A 20,464-nucleotide genomic window follows, 5' to 3' on the forward strand; every position below is an offset into this window, starting at 1 on the left:
CGCTCAACCCCGGCTAGCTCGGCACCTGGGGTGAGGACGGGCAATGAGGCACCTCTCGCTGCGCCCTGATGGGGTTTGAGAGGTGTCCCCGTGGGTCCTGAATCAGCAGCGGCTACCCTAAGGCGGCAAGGAAAAGCCGGAACCAGCTGGGGTAAAAGTCTTCTTTAATCTGGAGCCAACGTGGCCAATGCAAAGAAGATACACCAACAGGAAACCCCCCCAAGCTGGAACCCCGAGTGGGGTTCGGGGCAGGCAATTATAGGATTTGGGAAGGGAATGGGAGTGGAAACCAGGGAGGGAAAACCAATGGGAGACGGGGAAGGGAGTGGCTCCACGGTGGGGTGATTCCGCCTGGTCCAATGGGAAGGGGACAGGGGAGTGGCCCCAGGCCCTCGTCCAATCACTCGGTGCCCTGTGGAGAAGTTTCTGGACAGAGGGGAAGGAACACCGAGTGACAGACAAGGTACCTGGGAGGGGACAGGGGGATGACTTGGCAGTTTTGGGGATGACGGACAGGTGTTGGGAAGGCGGGAAAGGGGGACCAGGCGGGAAAACAGAACAAAAGGATGTACCAATACAGCAAATAGGGGAAGACAGGAACAAACCATTGGGGAAATACAAAATTGTAAAACCGTACATAAAATAAATAAAAACGCACCACCACATCTCCCCCTTTTGTGTTTAAAAGAAAAAGAAGGAGAGGGAGGTAAACACAAGTCCTTAAACTGGGGAGACAGAGTCCTTGGCATCCTCGTCAAACCAGACATCGTTTGGGTCTTCTTTTGGCTGCTCACTGATGTTAAGTGGCTGGAGCTCACCCGGGTCGGCTACTGTAGCGTGGTTGATGTTGATGTTGTTGCTGAGGGCCTTCAGCAACAGCCGCTTGACCACCCCGAAGCCCCCGGCGAAGGCGATGAGCCCCAGCAGCAGCACGATGCCCGTCTGAATCAGGGAACGGATCCACCCAGCGAGGCCCCATCCTTCGAAGAGGGAATCCAGCCATCCTGTGGACTCCTTTTGGATGTGATGGATCATCTCCTGCATCCTTGAGATGGACGTCCGGACGTCCTCAGCCCTTGAACTCGATTTTACACAGCACACGCCAGCGAACTCCAAAGGCTGAGGAACAATCCACGAATGCAGGAGATGTGGGGCGATGGAGAGGCCCAGAAGGATGAGGTAGATTGGTGGGAACATGCTGGGTGGACCGGTGGTGGTGGATACGGCTCTGTAAAATAAACTGACACGAAAATTAATACTTAAAATTAATAGGGAGGTCCATCCTCCAAAGGAAAAGGGACTCCGTGGAGCCTAGGAAGGGGAAAGGAAGGTCATAACAAAATGGTTCGGAGTTGGGGGAAAGGGACCTCCTCCGCCTGCGGAGGGCCGCGTGCCCCACCTGAGGACTTGACGGTCTTTTGTCCGAGTTCTTAGGGACGTAGGGCCGGACGAACTTGGAAGGGACCCATCTCAGGCCTGAGGGCGTGGATACGCAAGCGTATCCCCGTCCCCAGGTGACTAAGTCATAGGGTCCCTCCTGCCGCCAGGTCTCTGGATCTTTGATGAGAACTGGCGGCCTCTCCCTGACCTTGCTCTGCTCTGATGCCCCGAAGTGTCTCACGATGGGGGGATTGAGACACTCAAATGAACAATTTAGAAAGTTCAAAGTAAACAGGGCTCTCGCCAACTGGACTTGGGGGGACTCATGCTTGGATGCTGAGAGTTGTTGTTTCAGCATCCGTTTGATGTTTTGGTGAGTCCTTTCCACCACGGCTTGACCTGAGGGGGAATAGGCGATGCCGGTCTTGTGTTCTATTCCCCATTGCTGCAGGAAGCCGGCAAATTCCCTGGAGGTATACCCGGGGGCGTTGTCGGTTTTGATCAATTTGGGGACGCCCAGCATGGAGAAGGCTTGGACTAGATGTTTCTGAACGTCCTTTGCCCTCTCCCCGGTGTGGGCAGAGGCGAAAACTGCCCCAGAGAAGGTGTCCACAGAGACATGGACGTACTTCTGCTTCCCGAAGGAAGGGACGTGAGTAACGTCCATTTGCCACACCTCACAGGATTGGAGTCCCCTGGGATTAGCCCCTGCGCTCACCGATGGCAAGGGGAGCGACTTACAGGACGGGCAAGTCGCCACGATGGCCTTGGCCTGGTCCCGGGTCAGGTGGAATTCCCGGACCAGACCAGGCGCATTCTGATGATGGAACTGGTGGCTGATCTTAGCTTGCTGGAACTTCTCCGGGAGTGGCGCCAGCTGCACGGGGGCGGCCGCAAGGGCATCGGCACGCCGATTACCTTCGGCCAAGAACCCCGGCAAGTCGGTGTGGGACCTTATGTGCATTACATAAAACGGTTGCTCTCGGTGGGAGATTAGCCTAACCAGCTTTGAGAGCAACTCATTGAGGGCCTCGTTGGGAACACCCTGCAGGATTGCATCCTGTGCCCTAGATACTACACCCGCTACATAGGCCGAATCTGTGACCAAATTGAAGGGTTCAGAGAACTTCTCAAAAGCCCTGACGACTGCGGCCAACTCAGCTAGCTGTGGGGATCCCTCCACCACAGCGACATCAGACTCCCACCGCTGAGTCTGAGGATCCCTCCAAGTCACTACGGACTTGTGGGACCCTCCGGACGCGTCAGTAAAAACTGTCAGAGCCTTTAGGGGTTTTTTGCTCTGAATCCGTGTTACTTTTAGCTCGAATTGGACGTCCGAATCAAAAATTTTGTGGGCTGGTCTCAAAACAGAAATTTCGCCCGTGTAGCTATCCAGAGCAAACTGCAAGGATTCGTTTTCTCGCAGTAGGTGTTCCAACATGGCCTTGGTGAATTGGCCCGATTCCAATTTTAAAGGTATGTAAATGCACTTAAAGTCCTCACCTGCCAACTCCCGGATCCTCATCCGCGCTTTGCGGATGAGTTCCGCCACCAGTTCTTGTGGTTTGGTCAGCCTTTTGGACCGACTGTGGCTCAGGAACACCCACTCTATGATTAAGAGGGGGTCCTTTTTGCCTTGGTCCGTGCCCTTTCCCAGGGTCTCCATCCACTGAAAGATGATGCCATGGAGGTGTGGCAGTCTGCCCATGATGATGAATTTGAAGGGCAGGCCCGGATCGCACCTGTGGGCCTGCCTGGCAGACATGGCCTCCTGGACCCTCTCTAAAGCAGCTTTGGCCTCTGGGGTGAGCTCCCTGGGAGAACTAGGCTCATCCCCCCCTTTCAATAAATTGAAAAGAGGGGCTAGGTCCTCGTTGGAAATACCTAACCAGGGTCTCACCCAATTTAAAGACCCACACAGCTGCTGGACATCTGCTAGGTTCCGAATTGTATTTTTGATGGCCAATTTCTGCGGAGCAATGGTCCGCTTAGTAATTTCCAAACCCAGGTATTTCCAGGGCGGCATCTTCTGAATTTTGTCCTTGCGCAGCTCGAACCCTGCAGCAACCAACGCACTGGTTGTCAGTTCAAGCGCGTGGGTAAGCAGATCGTCATTGGGGGCACAAATTAAAATGTCATCCATGTAATGGTGGATGATCACGCCAGTTGTGGCTGCACGCACAGGGGACAACAATGAAGAAACGTACCACTGGCAAATACTTGGGCTGTTTTTCATGCCCTGAGGAAGTACTCTCCAATGGTACCTCTTCATTGGGGCTTCTCGGTTGATGGAGGGAACCGAGAAGGCAAACCGCGGCGCGTCATCAGGATGTAGGGGAATTTGGAAGAAGCAATTCTTAATATCAATTATGGCCAGATTCCAATTTTGAGGCAACATCGCCGGGGACGGCATCCCAGGTTGGGGAGAGCCCATATTTTCAATTACTGCATTGATTGCACGGAGGTCGTGAAGGAGCCGCCACTCGTCTTTGCCCGGTTTTTTGAGGACAAAGACGGGGGAATTCCAAGGAGATGTAGTTTCTTGGATATTCCCTTTGGCTAACTGCTCGTCCACGAGCTCCCGGAGCGCTTTTAATTTTTGTTTATTCAGCGGCCATTGCTCCACCCACACTGGAGTATCTGTCAGCCAATTCAGTTTCTGGGTGGGACGCTCCTCAATGGTCGCTGCCCGAAAAACCTGGGGGGTCGGTATGTCAATTGTGACCCCCCATTGGGCCATCAGGTCTCTCCCCCACAAGGGCTCCGTATAGTCTAAAACGAATGGGCGTAAATACGCCGATTGCCCATTCGGCCCCTCAATTTTGACGATGTTTTTCGATTGTTTTGCCAATTGGGTGCCTCCTACTCCTGAAATTTTTCCCGCTACGTTTTGCAACTCCCAACGCGACGGCCAATCCCGTTCGGGAATGACCGTGACGTCTGCCCCTGTGTCCAGGAGTCCATTGATGTGCTTGAACTCCTGGCCCTTCCACATGTAACAACCCAACTTCGGCCTTTCCTTCCCAATGACCTGGGCCCGGCACACCTGGTAATCCTGTTTGGCAGACTTGCGCCACAAATCTTCAGGGTGTACCGGTGGCCCAGATATCGGAATTGCTTGGGCGATGATTTGGCCCTTGGGAAGGAAAGCCGGAGGGTGGGAGCAGTGCAGCCACAAAACCACCTGGTCCGGATCCCTTGATGTTACACAGGGAGCGATGGTAATGTCTAAAGGCGTGTATTTTGTGTCCCCAAGGACGATGTACTTACTACGGATGTTCCTCCAGGTCCCTGGGTCGTCAGCGTTGACAGTGACGAAATGCCAATGATCGTCTCGCAGATGCAGAGCGTCGGTCAGGGCCAACCTATATGGGGAGAAATTAGAGGTGGTGTTAAGTATTGGCTTGGGCTGGGTTGGGTCTCGACCCAGCCAAGCAGTGGAAATGAATTCCACGTCCTCCCTCATATAGGCTGGTTCGTTCGTCCGGTGCTTGGTCATGTCCTGTAAAGAAAGGTCCTCAGGCGGGGTGCGAAAGCTGGTGTTGTCCCTCCCCTCCTCCGGTGTTAATCTCCCCACCTTATTTCTGTCTGAGCGCAGGGAGGGACTGCGCTCATAGATCAGTTTTTTGGTCTAGCCCCCAAGTTGGGGGTAGACCTCCCCTGGTGTTGCCTGTAATTTAAGAACTCCTCCCTGAGGGGACACTTGTTGACCCAGTGTCCCCCCTGCCCGCAGAGGTGGCACTTTTCCGTCTGCGGGGGTCCTCTTGGGGATGCTCCTGGCGGACGACGGTTGGCCGATGGTGTGGCCGGCGGCGTCCGGGCGGCGGCGAAGGACACCCTCCTTGATGGCGGTTGAGGGGTCCTCCGCGGATCCTCCGCAGGGACCGTGACCTTCCGAGCGCAAACCTGCAACATTGCCTGCAGGGCGGGCTCAGGTTCAAGAGGGAGGCTGAGGATCGCTTGCCGACAGGGCTCGTTTGCGTTCTGCTTTGCCACTGTGGCAAGCATCCCCTCCCTCAGGCGCTCGTCCGGAACCTGAGCCTCCATCGCCCTGTGCAGGCGGTCCACGAAGGTCACGAATGGCTCGATTGGTCCCTGCTTAATAGATAAGAAATCAATGGCCGCCCCGCGCGATCGCAAGGTGACCAGTGCCTTTTCCGCCGCTCTCGCACTGACCTGCAGTGCGCCCCGTGGGATTTTTTCCGCCTGCTTTGCCCCCTCCTTCCAATCCCCCTCCCCGCACAAGTGGTCGAGGGATATCACTGCCCCATCCCCATCCCGGGAGGTCTCTGCAGAGGCCCAGAGGTCAGGGAGAACATCCCTGATCTCCCGCTTCCATTCCGACTCCCATATCAGGAACTCACCATGTGAGATGAGACATGATATGAGCGTCCGAATGTCTGCGGGGACATATTCGGCCGCAGAAAAGGTTGCTTTCAGCAACCCCCGAAAATATTCGCTTTCGCGGCCAAACTCCCTCTGAGCCTTGCACAGCTCCTTGATGACATGCTGTGGGATGGGTGACCACTGTGCAAGGGGCCCGGCCCCCTGCCGCGGTGTGTAGACGACTGGCGCGGCAGAGAAGGCCGGAAGGGTTGGAGAGGGTTCCGGGTTCCCACGCCCCTCCCTTCCGGAACCGATAGCGTGGGAACCGGAAGTTAGAGCGTGGGAACCAGGGGGCGGGGCGGAAGGGGCGTGGCCAGGAGCGGGGGGAGTGGCAGGATGGGAACTCCCCTCCCCGGAGGCGGAGTCAGGGGGCGGGGAAAACCCCGCGTCAGCAGGGGCGTGGTCGGGATAGGGTGGAGGAGGGACATGGGCGGGGAGATCCGGGGAAGGGGCGGAACTTCAGGAGGCGGGAAGAAAGGGGTTGCGGGAGGGGGGAGCACAAGTGGCGGGAAAAGCCGCGCGGGCTCCGCCATCTTGTGCCCGGGAGACTGAGGGAGATGGGCGGCCATTTTGTGGCAGCCCAGGGAGAGTGGCCGAGGGAGAGGTTTTGGGTTCGGGGGATAACTTAACACGAACAGACCCTCTACGGGACAGGGCTGTACATTTGGGAGAAGCAGGGGAACGGGGAGAGGCAGAGACGGCGCCTGTCTCGCCTGGGGGAGAATTAGGAGCAGAGGGAGAGGAAAGAGGTTTAGGGTTGCTAAACCCACCCGCTGAACTGGGGATTTGTTTGTCAGTTGGCTGTGGCAGGTTTCCGTAGTTATTTTTAACAATATCGCGAATTTGGAGAGCCAATAAAGTGAATTTTGCGAGAGAAAGATCTGACTTACGCAGAATCTCCCTCCCGACTTGGTCCCAAAAGGGGACCTGGTACAATTTAGCTGCCGAAACGTCGGGAAAAGCCTGCGACAACCATCTGACAAATTTTTTAACTTCATTTTTCTTAATTTTCACCCCACCCACTAAAAGGATGCCCACAACTTGGGTATAGAGGCTTTTCTGGGGCACCGAGAGCTTAGCACCCATAGCTCGCTGTTAATTGGTGCCCCGCGAGGTAAGTTCTGAAAATCCCAAAAGAACGAAGAAGACTGCCGCTCCCCGCTCTGTCCCCACCCTCGACGCACTCCCGCCCGGGAAGGGAGGCAAACCCGGTGAGGGCTAGGGGAGAGCCGGACCGCCCCTACACCGTCTACACGGTGAGGGTCCACCAGGGGAGGGTAGAAACGAAAAAACAGAACTTACCAAACCGCCGCGGTGGAGACCGACGCCGCTGGTGCCTCCGGCGCTACCGGCTCCGTCCCCTGGGAGCGCAGCTCTCTAAAACGGAGCGCGCTCTAACCAGGGGCAGTTGACGGCCACGAGGGGTAATTCCCGAGGTCTGGGGGACCTCAAACTCCTCTGCCACGGGGTCCTAGCTGCGATTCCAGGGCCCCACGTTGGGCGCCAACTTGCCGCGCTCCCCAGCCCCAAGTGCCCTCTGATGTTGCGCTCAACCCCGGCTAGCTCGGCACCTGGGGTGAGGACGGGCAATGAGGCACCTCTCGCTGCGCCCTGATGGGGTTTGAGAGGTGTCCCCGTGGGTCCTGAATCAGCAGCGGCTACCCTAAGGCGGCAAGGAAAAGCCGGAACCAGCTGGGGTAAAAGTCTTCTTTAATCTGGAGCCAACGTGGCCAACGCAAAGAAGATACACCAACAGGAAACCCCCCCAAGCTGGAACCCCGAGTGGGGTTCGGGGCAGGCAATTATAGGATTTGGGAAGGGAATGGGAGTGGAAACCAGGGAGGGAAAACCAATGGGAGACGGGGAAGGGAGTGGCTCCACGGTGGGGTGATTCCGCCTGGTCCAATGGGAAGGGGACAGGGGAGTGGCCCCAGGCCCTCGTCCAATCACTCGGTGCCCTGTGGAGAAGTTTCTGGACAGAGGGGAAGGAACACCGAGTGACAGACAAGGTACCTGGGAGGGGACAGGGGGATGACTTGGCAGTTTTGGGGATGACGGACAGGTGTTGGGAAGGCGGGAAAGGGGGACCAGGCGGGAAAACAGAACAAAAGGATGTACCAATACAGCAAATAGGGGAAGACAGGAACAAACCATTGGGGAAATACAAAATTGTAAAACCGTACATAAAATAAATAAAAACGCACCACCACAGTAGAGCAGCCTGACTCTGTTGGTGTTGGCTCTGGCTGCTCAAAAGAGGTTGAGCTGAAGGTTGGCTCTGGTGCTGGAGTAGCTGTTTCAGCTGACTCTGGACATGGAGTGGGAGTAGAGCAGCCTGACTCTGTTGGTGTTGGCTCTGGCTGCTCAAAAGGGGTTGAGCTGAAGGTTGGCTCTGGTGCTGGAGTGGCTGTTTCAGCTGACTCTGGACATGGAGTGGGAGTGGAGCAGCCTGACTCTGTTGGTGTTGGCTCTGGCTGCTCAAAAGGGGTTGAGCTGAAGGTTGGCTCTGGTGCTGGAGTGGCTGTTTCAGCTGACTCTGGACATGGAGTGGGAGTAGAGCAGTTTGACTCTGTTGGTGTTGGCTCTGGCTGCTCAAAAGAGGTTGAGCTGAAGGTTGGCTCTGGTGCTGGAGTGGCTGTTTCAGCTGACTCTGGACATGGAGTGGGAGTAGAGCAGCCTGACTCTGTTGGTGCTGACTCTGGCTGCTCCAAGGGGGCTGAGCTGAAGGTTGGCTCTGGTCTTGGAGTAGCTGTTTCAGCTGACTCAGGATATGGAGTGGGAGTAGAGCAGTTTGACTCTGTCAGTGTTGGCTCTGGCTGCTCAAGAGGGGTTGAGATGTAGGTTGTCTCTGGTGCTAGAGTGTCTGTTCCAGGTGGACGCATGCCCATCTGAATCAGGATCCAGTTGTAGAAGTACTGAGTGGAGGTGTAGACTCCCGGGCGTTTTGTTCTGACACAGCCTTTTCCCCAGCTGGTCACTCCAACAAGCCAAAAGTAGCCAGCATGGTTATCTTTGCACACCAGAGGCCCTCCACTGTCACCCTGCAACAGAGGAAAGAGGATTAGGGTGCTGTTGGGTGGCTGCTGTCAGCACTAGAGGCCTGTTTCTCTCTTGCAGCCCCTGCCACAGCTGTATTCATGGTACAAAAAGGCTTTGCTCAGGTGCTGGAGTCTCAAGAACCTTAGCTGGGAACAGGGTGGGTGTCTGTGAAGGCCCCCTTTTGTATCTGCACAGTGATCCTGGATGGGCAGAGCATAGATCATCCAGAATCTGGATCTGTGGGCTGCTGAGAACACTGGATGGGCTTTCTGGGCAGAGGGGCAGGCCTGGGGAACACGGTCACTTGGCAAGGAAACTCCAGCAGTGGAGGAAAAGTGGTTTGCCAGACAAAGCCCATGGTGACGGGGTACCTTCGCTGCTGGCTCCCAGCACTCATACCTGGCAGGTGTCCATGCCACCCCGTGGGTAGCCAGCACACAGGTTGTGGGTGTGGATGGCCCCAGCGTACCGACGGCTGCTGTTAACCAGCCGGATATCCAGGAGACGGACCTTGGCTTCCTGCAGGACATCACTCGGACCCTGAGCTGCAAGCACAGGAAGGAATGGGCACCCAGCAGCTCTTTGCCAGTTCCACTCCCCTGTCTGGGGGTGAACTCATTCCCTAGGGCTTGGCTTTGCCTCTGGAGCAGTTGTTGAAGCGCTGTGTCCTTTCTGTCTGCCTTTGGGGAGCAGGCCAGGCCCAGCTCTCCAGAGGCATACATCCTACAGCCTGACTTTGGTTTGTGCTGTCAGGAAGCCAAACCCATCTTGCTGGTGTGCCCAGCTCACCCTCAGGGCCCTTTTTGGGAACTCACCTTTTGCAGTGGCAGAACCCCAGCCAGCAATGTAGCAGGTTTTCAGCTCTGACACTGTGAGCGAGGCGTTGGGCACGCAGGCAAGCTGGACGTAGTCACTGCACTCCACGGGCTTGTCCAGCTCCAGCAGGGCGATGTCGTTCTGCTGGGAATCAGCCGTGTACTCCTGGTGGGCCAGGAGCCGCTTGATGTGGCGCACCTGAGTTTCAGGGCCCAGATGGGTCAGCTTGGTGGCCCCGATCAGCACACGCCACATGGTGACATTCCTGCAAGGCAGAGAGGGGTCTGAGGAAGAGCAGAGCCGTGTGCTGTTGATGCCTTAGGATTTTAGCTTTTGTATTTTTCATCCATTTGTAATCCTGCAGTTTTTTACTGTATAACTAAATTCTGCACACAGTGTGAGCTGCTGCTGCTTTCCCATTCTGGTCACAAAAATTCCTCTCCAGGCCTGGCAATCAAGGATACCTCACTGCCTCAGGCCTCGAGAGATGGAAACAAAAGTGAGTTGAGGGGAGCAAACTGGGGGTAAATGACTTCATTACCTGAAGCTGTAATTAGAAGATTAACCCTAAATATGCAAATGGACCAAATTTATAGGTGTGAAAACCTTTGACCCGTGGTCAATTTTGGGTTGTAGCACTTGGGGGGGGTCTTTTGTTTTGCCTAAAATGGACCTGGAGGCCCTTCAATAAATATAATCACTTTTTATTCCTTGTCTGGCCTGTTTTTAGGTAGTCCTGAAAAGGCATCACTGTGGCAGCTCAGCACTTCCCTTCCTTCTGCTTCTCAAGGCAGAGAGGAAAGCAGGGCAATGAGGAGTGTGACTGCCCTAGCATGCCTTAGGCTCCAGGAATGCCACACTGGAGGCTGCTGGGCAGCAGTGGCACGAGCCCAGCCTTCTGAGCAGTCCCTCAGTTGGGCCCCGTAGTATTGAGGTGCTGCAGGCTGGGCAACTGTTTGTGTGGTGAGGATACCCTCATTCCCTGCTCCTCCTTACCTGGCCTGGAGGAAGCAATGGGCTGCTGTGAGGACCCACTGTGGGCTGATGAGGGACCCTCCACATGTATGGCCGGTGCCTATTTTCCTGGGGTCCTGGATGCTGACAATCCAGGGCCAGGCCCCTGGCAGGGCACCTGTGCCAGTCACAATTCGGTAGTCAGCATCTATGGAGTTGTAGTCAGAAGCCATGGGCCGGAGCCCACAGGTCCCTCTGGAAGCACAAAATCATTACTGCCCTTCTGTTCCAGTACCTGGGTGCTGGCAAGGAGGCTCCCACATGGGGTTTGGGGTGTGGCAATGGGGGACAAGCACCCTCCTAGAGCCTGGGGCCATACCTGCAGTTGCCCCAGGTACCATGTGCAGGTCTGTACACAGCCAGCAGGATGAAGAGGTACAGGTACAGAAGATTCATCGCTGTCAGCAGCATCTGTCAGCTGAAAGAGACAAAAGCTTGTCTCTTCCAGTGCAGTCTCTGACGAGTGCTGCAGCAACTGCACTGTCCATGGCACCTGGGGCTGATGTCACAGAGTGGGTGGTTCCAGGTTCTGGGCACAGTGTCCTCAGAGGGCAGGGAAAGGCCACAGCCTCACAGAACCACAGAATGGTTTGGGCTGGAAGGGACCTTGAAGGTTGTGAAAGGCAAAAGGGGTCCCTTGCCTCGCACATGCAAAACGACACCATGGGCAGACAAATCTGGCACAGAGGGAAAGTCACTCCAAAGGCAGTGTTTGGTCAGAGAGGGTGCTCAGAGCCACCACACGATGGAGAAAACTAGCACATCAAAGCTAGAAAGAGGACAGGAAGGAACAATGCCATGTGCAAACTACTTGGGGGGATGCTTCAAGGCACATAAGCCTTAGCTGATGGAACAAACCTGGAAACTCCTGAGTGTTGCAAGAGGAATTGCTGACCATGGCAGAGTGCGAGAAGCTGACAGGAGTTTCAATGCCATGAGGAAGCCCTTCTGAGTCTGTTTATACATTCTCCATGTCTGGAGCAGGGTGAGTACTGCAAATGCCTCAGTGCTGCCTCTTGCTTTGGAGACTGGTGCTGGAGGTCATGGCTGCAGAAAACAAGGGACTGAGATGGAGAGTGCTCATGCACTCACTTTTGTGGTTTGGGAATGGCATTCCCCAGTCTGGTGTTTCCACTGGAACACTGCAAACCACTGCTCCTCACTCCCTTCTCCCTCTCCCCTCCCTTCTCTGGTGGGCTTGAGAATAGAACTGGAAGCACAAAAGTTAAAGACTGTGGGTTGAGACAAGAACAATATAATGGAAACAGCAATGAAACAAGAAAATGAGCAGTAACCGCAACAATATTAATAATGGACTGGGACAATTCACATGCAACCATCCACCCCATAGAGCCTGGCAGTACCCAACCAGGCTGTCATGCATGTTATCCAGCGGAGATTTCTTCCCCTGTCCCTGGAAAATGTTGTGGAGTGGTTCAGAACAACCTCCACGTCCTGGCCATGCCCTGTCCTGGTTATGGCAAAAATTTACCCCATCCTGGCCAGAACCAGGACATTCACCCTCATGATCTGCCCCACAGCTTTGGAATCTGTGCCAGAGGGTCTGGCAGGGCAGGGAGGGCAGTCACCAGGGATTGGCAGACGTTGGAAACTCCTTATCCCTCTCTCTGGCCCCTGGTTTTCCTTGTTTTATGGAATGGAAGAACACATGTCCAACTCCTCCCAGTATCTCCTTCACTGGAAATCCTCCGTGCTTTGATTCCTTCTCTGACATTCTGCTGCACCTGGGGAATGCAGTGGGAAAACCCAAGGCTTTGTGTGAAGGTCACTCCCTCAGCACTTCACCTGAGGTGCACAGGAAGGCTGCCCTGGCTCTACCACACCTCATCCAGAACACCTGGAAGCTCTTCCCTCCCCATTCACACACTCCCCTGCCTTGTCCTCCTCATCCCACAGGGATGCACAGAGGGGCTACCACACTTCACGGTTTGGTAGCCCTGATACCACACTCCTGACTGGAATGGGGTGACCCTGGGGCAGTTTTGGCCTGCATCAGTTCCATGTCCTGCCTCAGCACACCCAGGTTCTCTGTTGGCGTCTGTGCTCATCTCTGCAGCTTTGCTGTCCTGCACCAGGAGTTTGCTGAATAAAATCATCCTCTAGAAAGGACATGTGACACAAGCCCAGGAGTAAGCAGCACCATGGGAGAGTTCAGCAAGGTGCCCTGGGGACAGCCAGGCCAGGCAGGGGAAGGTGGGGGGACCACGGCCTCACTGAAGCAGCCACATTGTACAGCACAAAAAATAAAGCTAAATAAATGCTGGGATGAAATACAGCACTGCTGGGACTGCTCCATTTAGCAAATAACAGTTGTGGGGGAGATTTACAGATGTACTGGGTACATCTGGGAACTGGGGCTCCTGCTGGAAGTCTTCAATCTTGAAGCTCCCAGTTCCCAAAGCTGGTAAATCCTTCCCAGCAATGGCTCCTGAGGCAGGGAGAGGGGTGGAAAGCCAAGGATGGGGCAGAGATCAGAAGGAGCTGGGGAGCTCAGAGAGGTCTTCAAGGGGAAGAGGATTTGTCTGAAAGGCCCTCACTTTTCTGGTCATCTTGGCAACTCTGGCAGGTTTAACAGGAGGTTTGTCTGGAAACAAGACAGGGACATATTGGCATGATGGGTGCTGGCATATTCCAGTCTTAGGCTTTGCAGAGAGAGATTTGCTGTTTCCCCATAGGCCACAGAGGATTTTAATATGAGGTGAACTCCCCAAGCTTGCATCCACCCTGTTCCATGGCCTCTGGCTCTGAGAAATGCTCTCCTGTGCACCCTGCTTCATTCCCTCAGATCAATGGCTGATGTGCCAGCAGCTCCTGCTCCAGAAGGGCAGCACATGATGAAGGTGCCACCCCTGCAGCTGAAAAGAAGGTTCCTTTTGCCATGGCATTCCAGGAGGTCATAAGACACATCATCAATGGAGTCTGAAAAAAAGAAAAATTAGAAGTTGAGGCAGCTGCATTTACCAGTGTGGGCAGTCCAGAGAGAACTGCCTGGACCTGACCCAGTTTGTGGATCAGAGCCAGAAATAGGTTCCCTTAGCTAGAAATGAGACCTCTCTACCCAGAGAGCCAGCTGCTTGCCATTCCATTGCTCCCTGGCCACAAGCAGCACTTCATCCATGAGCTCTCACCCCACAGAGCCCCTAGGTAACCCTGAAAAGACTCCTTCAGTATCAGGGGCTGCAAGAGACCTCTAGATGAGCAGCTAGAGGATTAGGTGAGGAGAAGAACTGAAATAAAATGCGTGTTTTTCCCTGGATTTGTGGAAGACAACAAGAAAGAAATACAGGACCCCAAAAAACAAACCCACTCGATGGGAGAGGCAGGTGAGCACCTCTGGTTCAGGAATTACAGAATGCACTCAACTGCAGCTTGCAGGCAAGGATCCTGGCACGTTCCAGCAGCCAGCACTGCCACCTGATCCCAGCATCCCTCTGCCCCATGGATTTACACAGGACCCCAAAGCCCCAGTGGTCAGTGAAAGGAAAACATCCAACTGTCCACACTTGGCAACCTACTCCTGGGTTCTGCAACCTGTGGAGAAAGACAAATTCCCTCACTAGAAAACTAAGCAGGTTTGAGCTGGGCTTTCTCAAAGCACACTAAAGGCAGAGGTGGGCTTCTCCGTGCTGTTTGGGAAGTGGCACATGAACCACACGGGAATCAGAGAGAGATTATCAACTCCAGAGGCACTGCTGAGCGCAGCCTCTCCTGACTCCAGCTGGGCTCCAGCCCCGAGGTGACCTGTGCCTCCAAACAGAGGGGCCAGAGTGACCTGCACTGACCAGGCCGGCCACAGCTCCGTGTCACACTGACCACTGCAGCGTCCAGCCAGTCCCTCCAGAGGCTCTTCCAATCTCCACCTCCACCTTACAGGGGCATGGAACGCCGCTGATCACACCCGCTGCTCCCTGACCTGCAGCCAGAGGAAGATTTCCTCATTTGCTGCTGTGGCCAGTGGCACCTCTCTGTAGCAGGTTTTGCGTCCTGCTCGGTGCCCCAGTGCTCCAGACAGGCTGGCTCCGTGCTGCTGGGCCTCTCCCGGTCCCTCTGAGCAGGGCTGCAGCCGAGTCTTCAGAACAGCCCCAATTCCCCAAAACAGCCCCCAAAACAGCCCGGCGCTGTCTGTGTGGGGAACATCAAACCCACACCAAGGAATGGCTTTGCCCAGTGCCCCGGGATGGAGCAGCCCCGGCCTGCTCCACCAGAGCCCAGGGCGGCTCTGGGAGCCCTGAGGGCACGAGAGAAGGAAACTTCAGCGTGAGGGTCTGCAGCGGCCAGGGGAACACCAGCGCCTCCGAGCCGCCCTGCCAGACACGTACGGCCCTCCACCACCCTCGCAGTGGTGCGGGAATGTGCTCGCTGCTGAGGGCGGCCTCGCGGCTCGGCGAGCAGCTCGGGCAGGGCCGCCGCTGTCCGCTCCGTGCGGAGCGCAGCCTCCTCCGGACGCGGCCGTGAGGCGGTCTGGGCCCTCGGGTGTCGCCTCCGGCAGAATCAGCGGCTCGGTGGAGCTCACACGAAGCTCTCCCTGGGGCGGGACAGCCCTTGCCCGTGGGGTGTCGGGCGGGCCCCGGGCCGGCCGAGGGTTGCCCGGCTGAGCCCGGGGCCGCCCCTGACGTGGGGCTCTGGGGCAGAGTCCGGCCCGCGGTGCCCAGCAGGGATGCGCGGTTCTGTCTGTGCTCGGGCAGCACCAGAGTAGAGTTTTTCCCTGCTACAGTACCTACGCTACCCCGCGAAAGAGCATCGCTCAGGTTTGACAGGAGGAGAAATCTGTGTGGCCGTCAGCTATCACCTATGGCCCGGTCAGGATACTGATGGATTTTCTGACCTATTCGCTAGGGTCGTGTAAAATGTTAAACTGCAGATGCTTTCTGAAAGCAACTAGTGCTTTGAATGGTACAATCTGGATTACAGAAGCTTTATGTAGTGTTAGGCTGTGAACCACAATAGGTTTATTCTACAAGTTAATAGGGATATGCCAGATCATGTTACACTTCTGTTTTATCTTCTGTTTTGACCCTATGGCAAGCATCAGTTGGGTTTATTTAGCTCTTTATTAGCCCTTTATTTAGCTCTTAGCATTTTTCACATTTTGTGTGAAAAATGAATTAACTTTTAGGTAGATATTTTTAAAGAGGAAAAATGTATTTGTGCCTATTGATGCTGCAGTGATTTGTGGTTTTGAGACCCATCTTGCAAAATACCACATGCTGAGGCTGATTGTCATAGCTCTGAAGCCAGCCCTGGGTATGGAATGCTTTTCATTCTTTGGAGTGTTCATTCCAGGCAGTTCTGTGTAACGAGATCTTTACAGAGCATGGAAGATGCCTCTAGGGGAAGTCTCCATTTTGATTGCTGTGCCTAGACTAATTCTGATACTCCTGAGTTTGCTGTCAGGTTTTTACGATGCTGAAATGTGTGTTTTCCAGGTTCCTGTGTGGGCTATTTTTCACTAAGAATCTAGAAAATATCTTGGCTTTTCGTGGGGTTTAGTGCAAAATAGGTTTGACTGTAGGAACCACATTGTTGCAAAGATGAAGCATGCAATTAAAGTTCTTTCTAATAATTTGAGATGATTTAAATATATGTCAAATGAAATGCCATAGTCAAGGAACCAAAGCAGTCGAATGAATTGCCTATAAATTCCTTTGGCATGAAGCGTGTTGAGTGAAATGTTTATTTCTTCTAAGCAATAGGTCATAAGAGTGTTTAAATAAAGGTATAGTATATATAATGCACTGGAGCACAATCCATGGATTAGAGTGAAATTTCAACACTCAGTTCCTTTACTTAGAGAAGTCCACCTATGCCCAGATGGATTAATTAATTGTAGTGGTAGAAAATACAGGGTGTAAAACACAGCTGACTGTTGAGCTTAGTATATCACTATGTTGTAGAGAAACTCAAGAATCAAGAAAATTCTAAATAAGTAAATGCTAATTTGTCATGCAGTACTATGGTATTTTCAGGCAGCTAATCAAGAAAATTTGAATTGGAAGACCGTCAAACTTGTTTCATACAATAAAACTCTGAGAGACTTATCTACAAATAGAAACACAAGGAGCATCCTTTTTTGTACTCAGCAAAGAGCTGGAGTATGTTGTGCTGTTACGGAGGTTTATTTTTATAAACTACTCCAATGAATTTTATAAGCATGTAAAAGATTGTAAGTGCCCTGAAACATGTTTATTCTTGGACTGGCAATTACATACATGGATTCAGTTTTGATTTTCTTTAAAATAAAAATAAAAATATTTCTCTGGAGTAATTTGCTCTCGGTAACAAGAGTCATCTGCAAGAGAAATATCCAAACCAATTTCTGGGCAGTGGAAGTAGCTTTATTTTTTATAACATTCTTAGTACCTGTGACCAGGGTTGGTAGAGTGCCAGTCCTGCCAGCTTTAAGGAGCTGCATGTAAGTGTACCCTCGTTTCCTCAGAATCCCAGGGATGTGGACATTTCTTTGAGATGAGCTTTTAGGAAGCCCCAGAACATCTGGTGGTGTGACATCTTCCTGCATGCTCTGTTTCTGCACGTGATGTTTTCCAGTGCTTTCAAACATCCCTTCCCTTCTGTTTTTTCAGATGGTTATTTAGACCTATCTTGAGAGCTACTCTCTTCAGCCTCAGCTTTATCCAAGATACAATATGGTTATTATATAACCTAGTATTTTTTCATTTTACTTCCATTTCATTACATAACCTAGTATTTTACATTGTTACTTGCACAGCAGAATAACTGCAGAACTCTGCTCGATCCAGGTTATACTGAAAACTAAAAAAAATGCTATTTTTACATGCCTGACATTTTTCTTGCATATTTGAGCTTAGGTATTATGTTTGCTCATTTCAGGAGTGCTTCTGAACCACAGTCCAGAAAGAAGAAAAATCTTCTTGGTTGAAGTTGAACATTTGTCTCTAAGAGTAAGAACAAAGCCATGCCAGTGCTTTCAGAAGACTCAGGTAATTCAGCTGCATGCTTTCAACAGAGCAGTGACTGAAATCTTGTCATACCTGTTTCACACATAAAAATAATTTAAATAGGAGTAAAATGTAATAGAATTAAGATAATTCAACTGAAGTTTCTGAGCAATTACCTACAAGAAGGAAGGTGGAATGTAAAAGGTGAAAATTAATAAAGTTTGTCAGGATCAGTTTCCTACTAACCCTAGAGCACCCAAATATACTCTGATAGACCTGAATATACTCTGATAGACTTGAATATATTCTGATAGATCTGAATATATTCTGATAGACCTGAATATATTCTGATAGGCAGAATTGGACCCCTCAGTGTAACAGTGCCTTCTACATGTGCTTACTAAAGATCAGCCCATATATCTCTGCTGCTTGCTGTGTCATTTCTTAATATTTTCTGAACAGGGGTTGATAAACATTGTAAATATCCTTCCTTTTAACTTAAAATAAGTGTCTTTGTTCAAGGCTACTTTACTAGCTTCTCCAGTATGCTGCCCAGGAGAAGTCACAGATAATAAATGATGCTTAGGATTAAAGCAGGAGTGAGTTTGAGTCTCCTGGATCAAAAGCCACTCTAAGGTTCGTGGAGAGAATAGCCACAGGAATAGATTTGAACCCCCTCCACCTTTTTATATTTCCTGTTTTGTTTTGGTCCTGTGTTCCCAGACATGGTTCACCGGGAAAAATCTGGCCTTTGTCTGGCTCTGTGTGTTGCAAAATTGGGATATTTAAATATTTTTTTAGAAAACTAGCCACAAGCTTTGATTCCACCACAATGGAAATCTACACTTTATCCTTTCTTCCTCTGGTCAGGCCTGGCTTTTTATAGGTGCCTCAGAGTGGAAGGGGCAGGATAACACTTGTAAGCAAAGCTGCTGGGGAGGTAGAGCTGCTACCTGTGCAAAAAAAGGTCATTCAATCAGTTTGAGAGTCTGCTGTGGTACTAAAATTTCAAATTTGTAAGAGGGGAAACAAAGGGTTCTGGAAACAAGGAGTAATAAACATGAAGTGTTAAATGTGAAAGATAATTTCTTAAGAAATATATATTGCTTTGTTAGATTTTGCCTTAATATGATGGTGTGCTTGACACTTATGAGGGGAGTGTTGCAAAATGAGCTGTGGATAAACACGAGATAATCACAAGTCTCTGCAAATGTGATGATCATCAATGTGATACCCAAATAAATGTAGTGACTGTTAAGACTGCAGTAGAAGGTCCTGTGAGAAATGCTGTGTAGAATGTTTTTGTTCTGTCCTGAATCTAAATTTAGGGTTGCATGAAACTGTGGCCCTTTTGACATCTCAGCTAAGACCTGATTCAAATCATAAAGAGGAAATGGGATTCCTTAGGGATGTCTTCAGTGAAAGAAGTCTCAGCTACCTGATGAAGGTAAAAGTTTGTATTTATTTATGTACATTCTCCTTACAGTTTACTTTTTCTCTGTTCCCTTGATTTATCAACCATTTACTTTGCCAAACCTTTTTTTTAAGAATTCTGTACTGACCAAAGCATATGTGTGCTTAAGAACAAACACTAATAATGTTTGACAATTAATATGTTGAACCTATTAAAACCGAGATCAAGGAGTAGAATGTTGCTGGCAGAGGTTCCAAAAAGTGCAAGAGGCTCCAGGGAATGGGGAAAATATGCAGATGGGATAGAAAACCTAATATCCCATTGAGTATGGGATAGAAAACTTCATATATGGGATAGAAAACCTCACATGCCATTGAATATGGGACAGAAACCCTCACATATGGGATAGAAAACCTCACATTCCATTGCATATGGGATAGAAAACCTAACACCCAACCTATAATAAAATCCCCTAATATAACTTTAGTTGCCAAGTATTGGTTATGCAAAAGCCAGATGATGCCTCTTCACAGAGATAATCTAGTTTATGAATGTATGGGAAATTAATTCAATAGTCCAGTTTTAATTTTTTAATGTGGAGGTGGGTTTTTTTGGGGGTGTTATTTGGTGGGGGTGTTTTGTTTTAATTTTGGTTCTGAGTTTCTTTGGGGTGGGTGTGCTAGGGAAGAAGTAAAGGGTTTGGGTTTGGGTGTTTGCTTTCCAGCCTTAGCACAGGGATGTGGCTTCCTCAGAGAGGGTGGTAAGGATGCTCAGTAGGGGAACATGAGGCACTTTGCCAAAATATTCCTTATGTCTTTGACAGATGTGGAGTCAGTCTGAGTGCCAGCAGTGTCTGCAGGGGAGCTGTGGACAGTTCATCTATCACAACACTGGGGGTGGCACAAAGCTCTTCTGGTCTGCCCACTGCTCAGAAATCCTTGCTCCTGGCTGTGGAACTTCTGGCTGTGGAACTCCTCCTCAGCCTGTGTCCGGCCAATCTTCAGCCTTGAGACTTTCTAGAACGGTGTTCCCTGAGTCATGAGAGTTGAGTTTCAAGTCCCGCACCCAGGGATTCCACTGCTGGGCAGCATAAAACAGTGTTCCCAACTGCTGTCCTCAAGAGCTGTAGCCCCCTGTGACCTGTGTCCCTTCTCCCATCAGAGCTTTGTTTTGCTGGTGCCTGGCTTGGGAGTCCTTGCCTTGCACAGGAGACTGGACTGGACTACAAACACATGCTAACAGTGGTAACAGGCAACTTTATTTACACAACTAAATAAATTTCAGCATTTGTGCATGCAGAGGAGGAAGATTGGCAGGACAGAGGACGCCTTTGACCTGAGGCTGCCTTTGGACGAGCAGGCACTGCCCCAGTATGTAATGGTCATGGTCCACTGCAGCCTGCAGTGGATCCTGTTCATCCTGCTGCCCATGTCTTTTTTCTCATGAGGCCCAGCAGTATCTGGTGCACGCGAGTTAA

This window comes from Lonchura striata, chromosome 27 (assembly GCF_050655825.1).
Source record: "Lonchura striata isolate lonStrDom1 chromosome 27, ASM5065582v1, whole genome shotgun sequence".
NCBI lineage: Eukaryota > Metazoa > Chordata > Aves > Passeriformes > Estrildidae > Lonchura > Lonchura striata.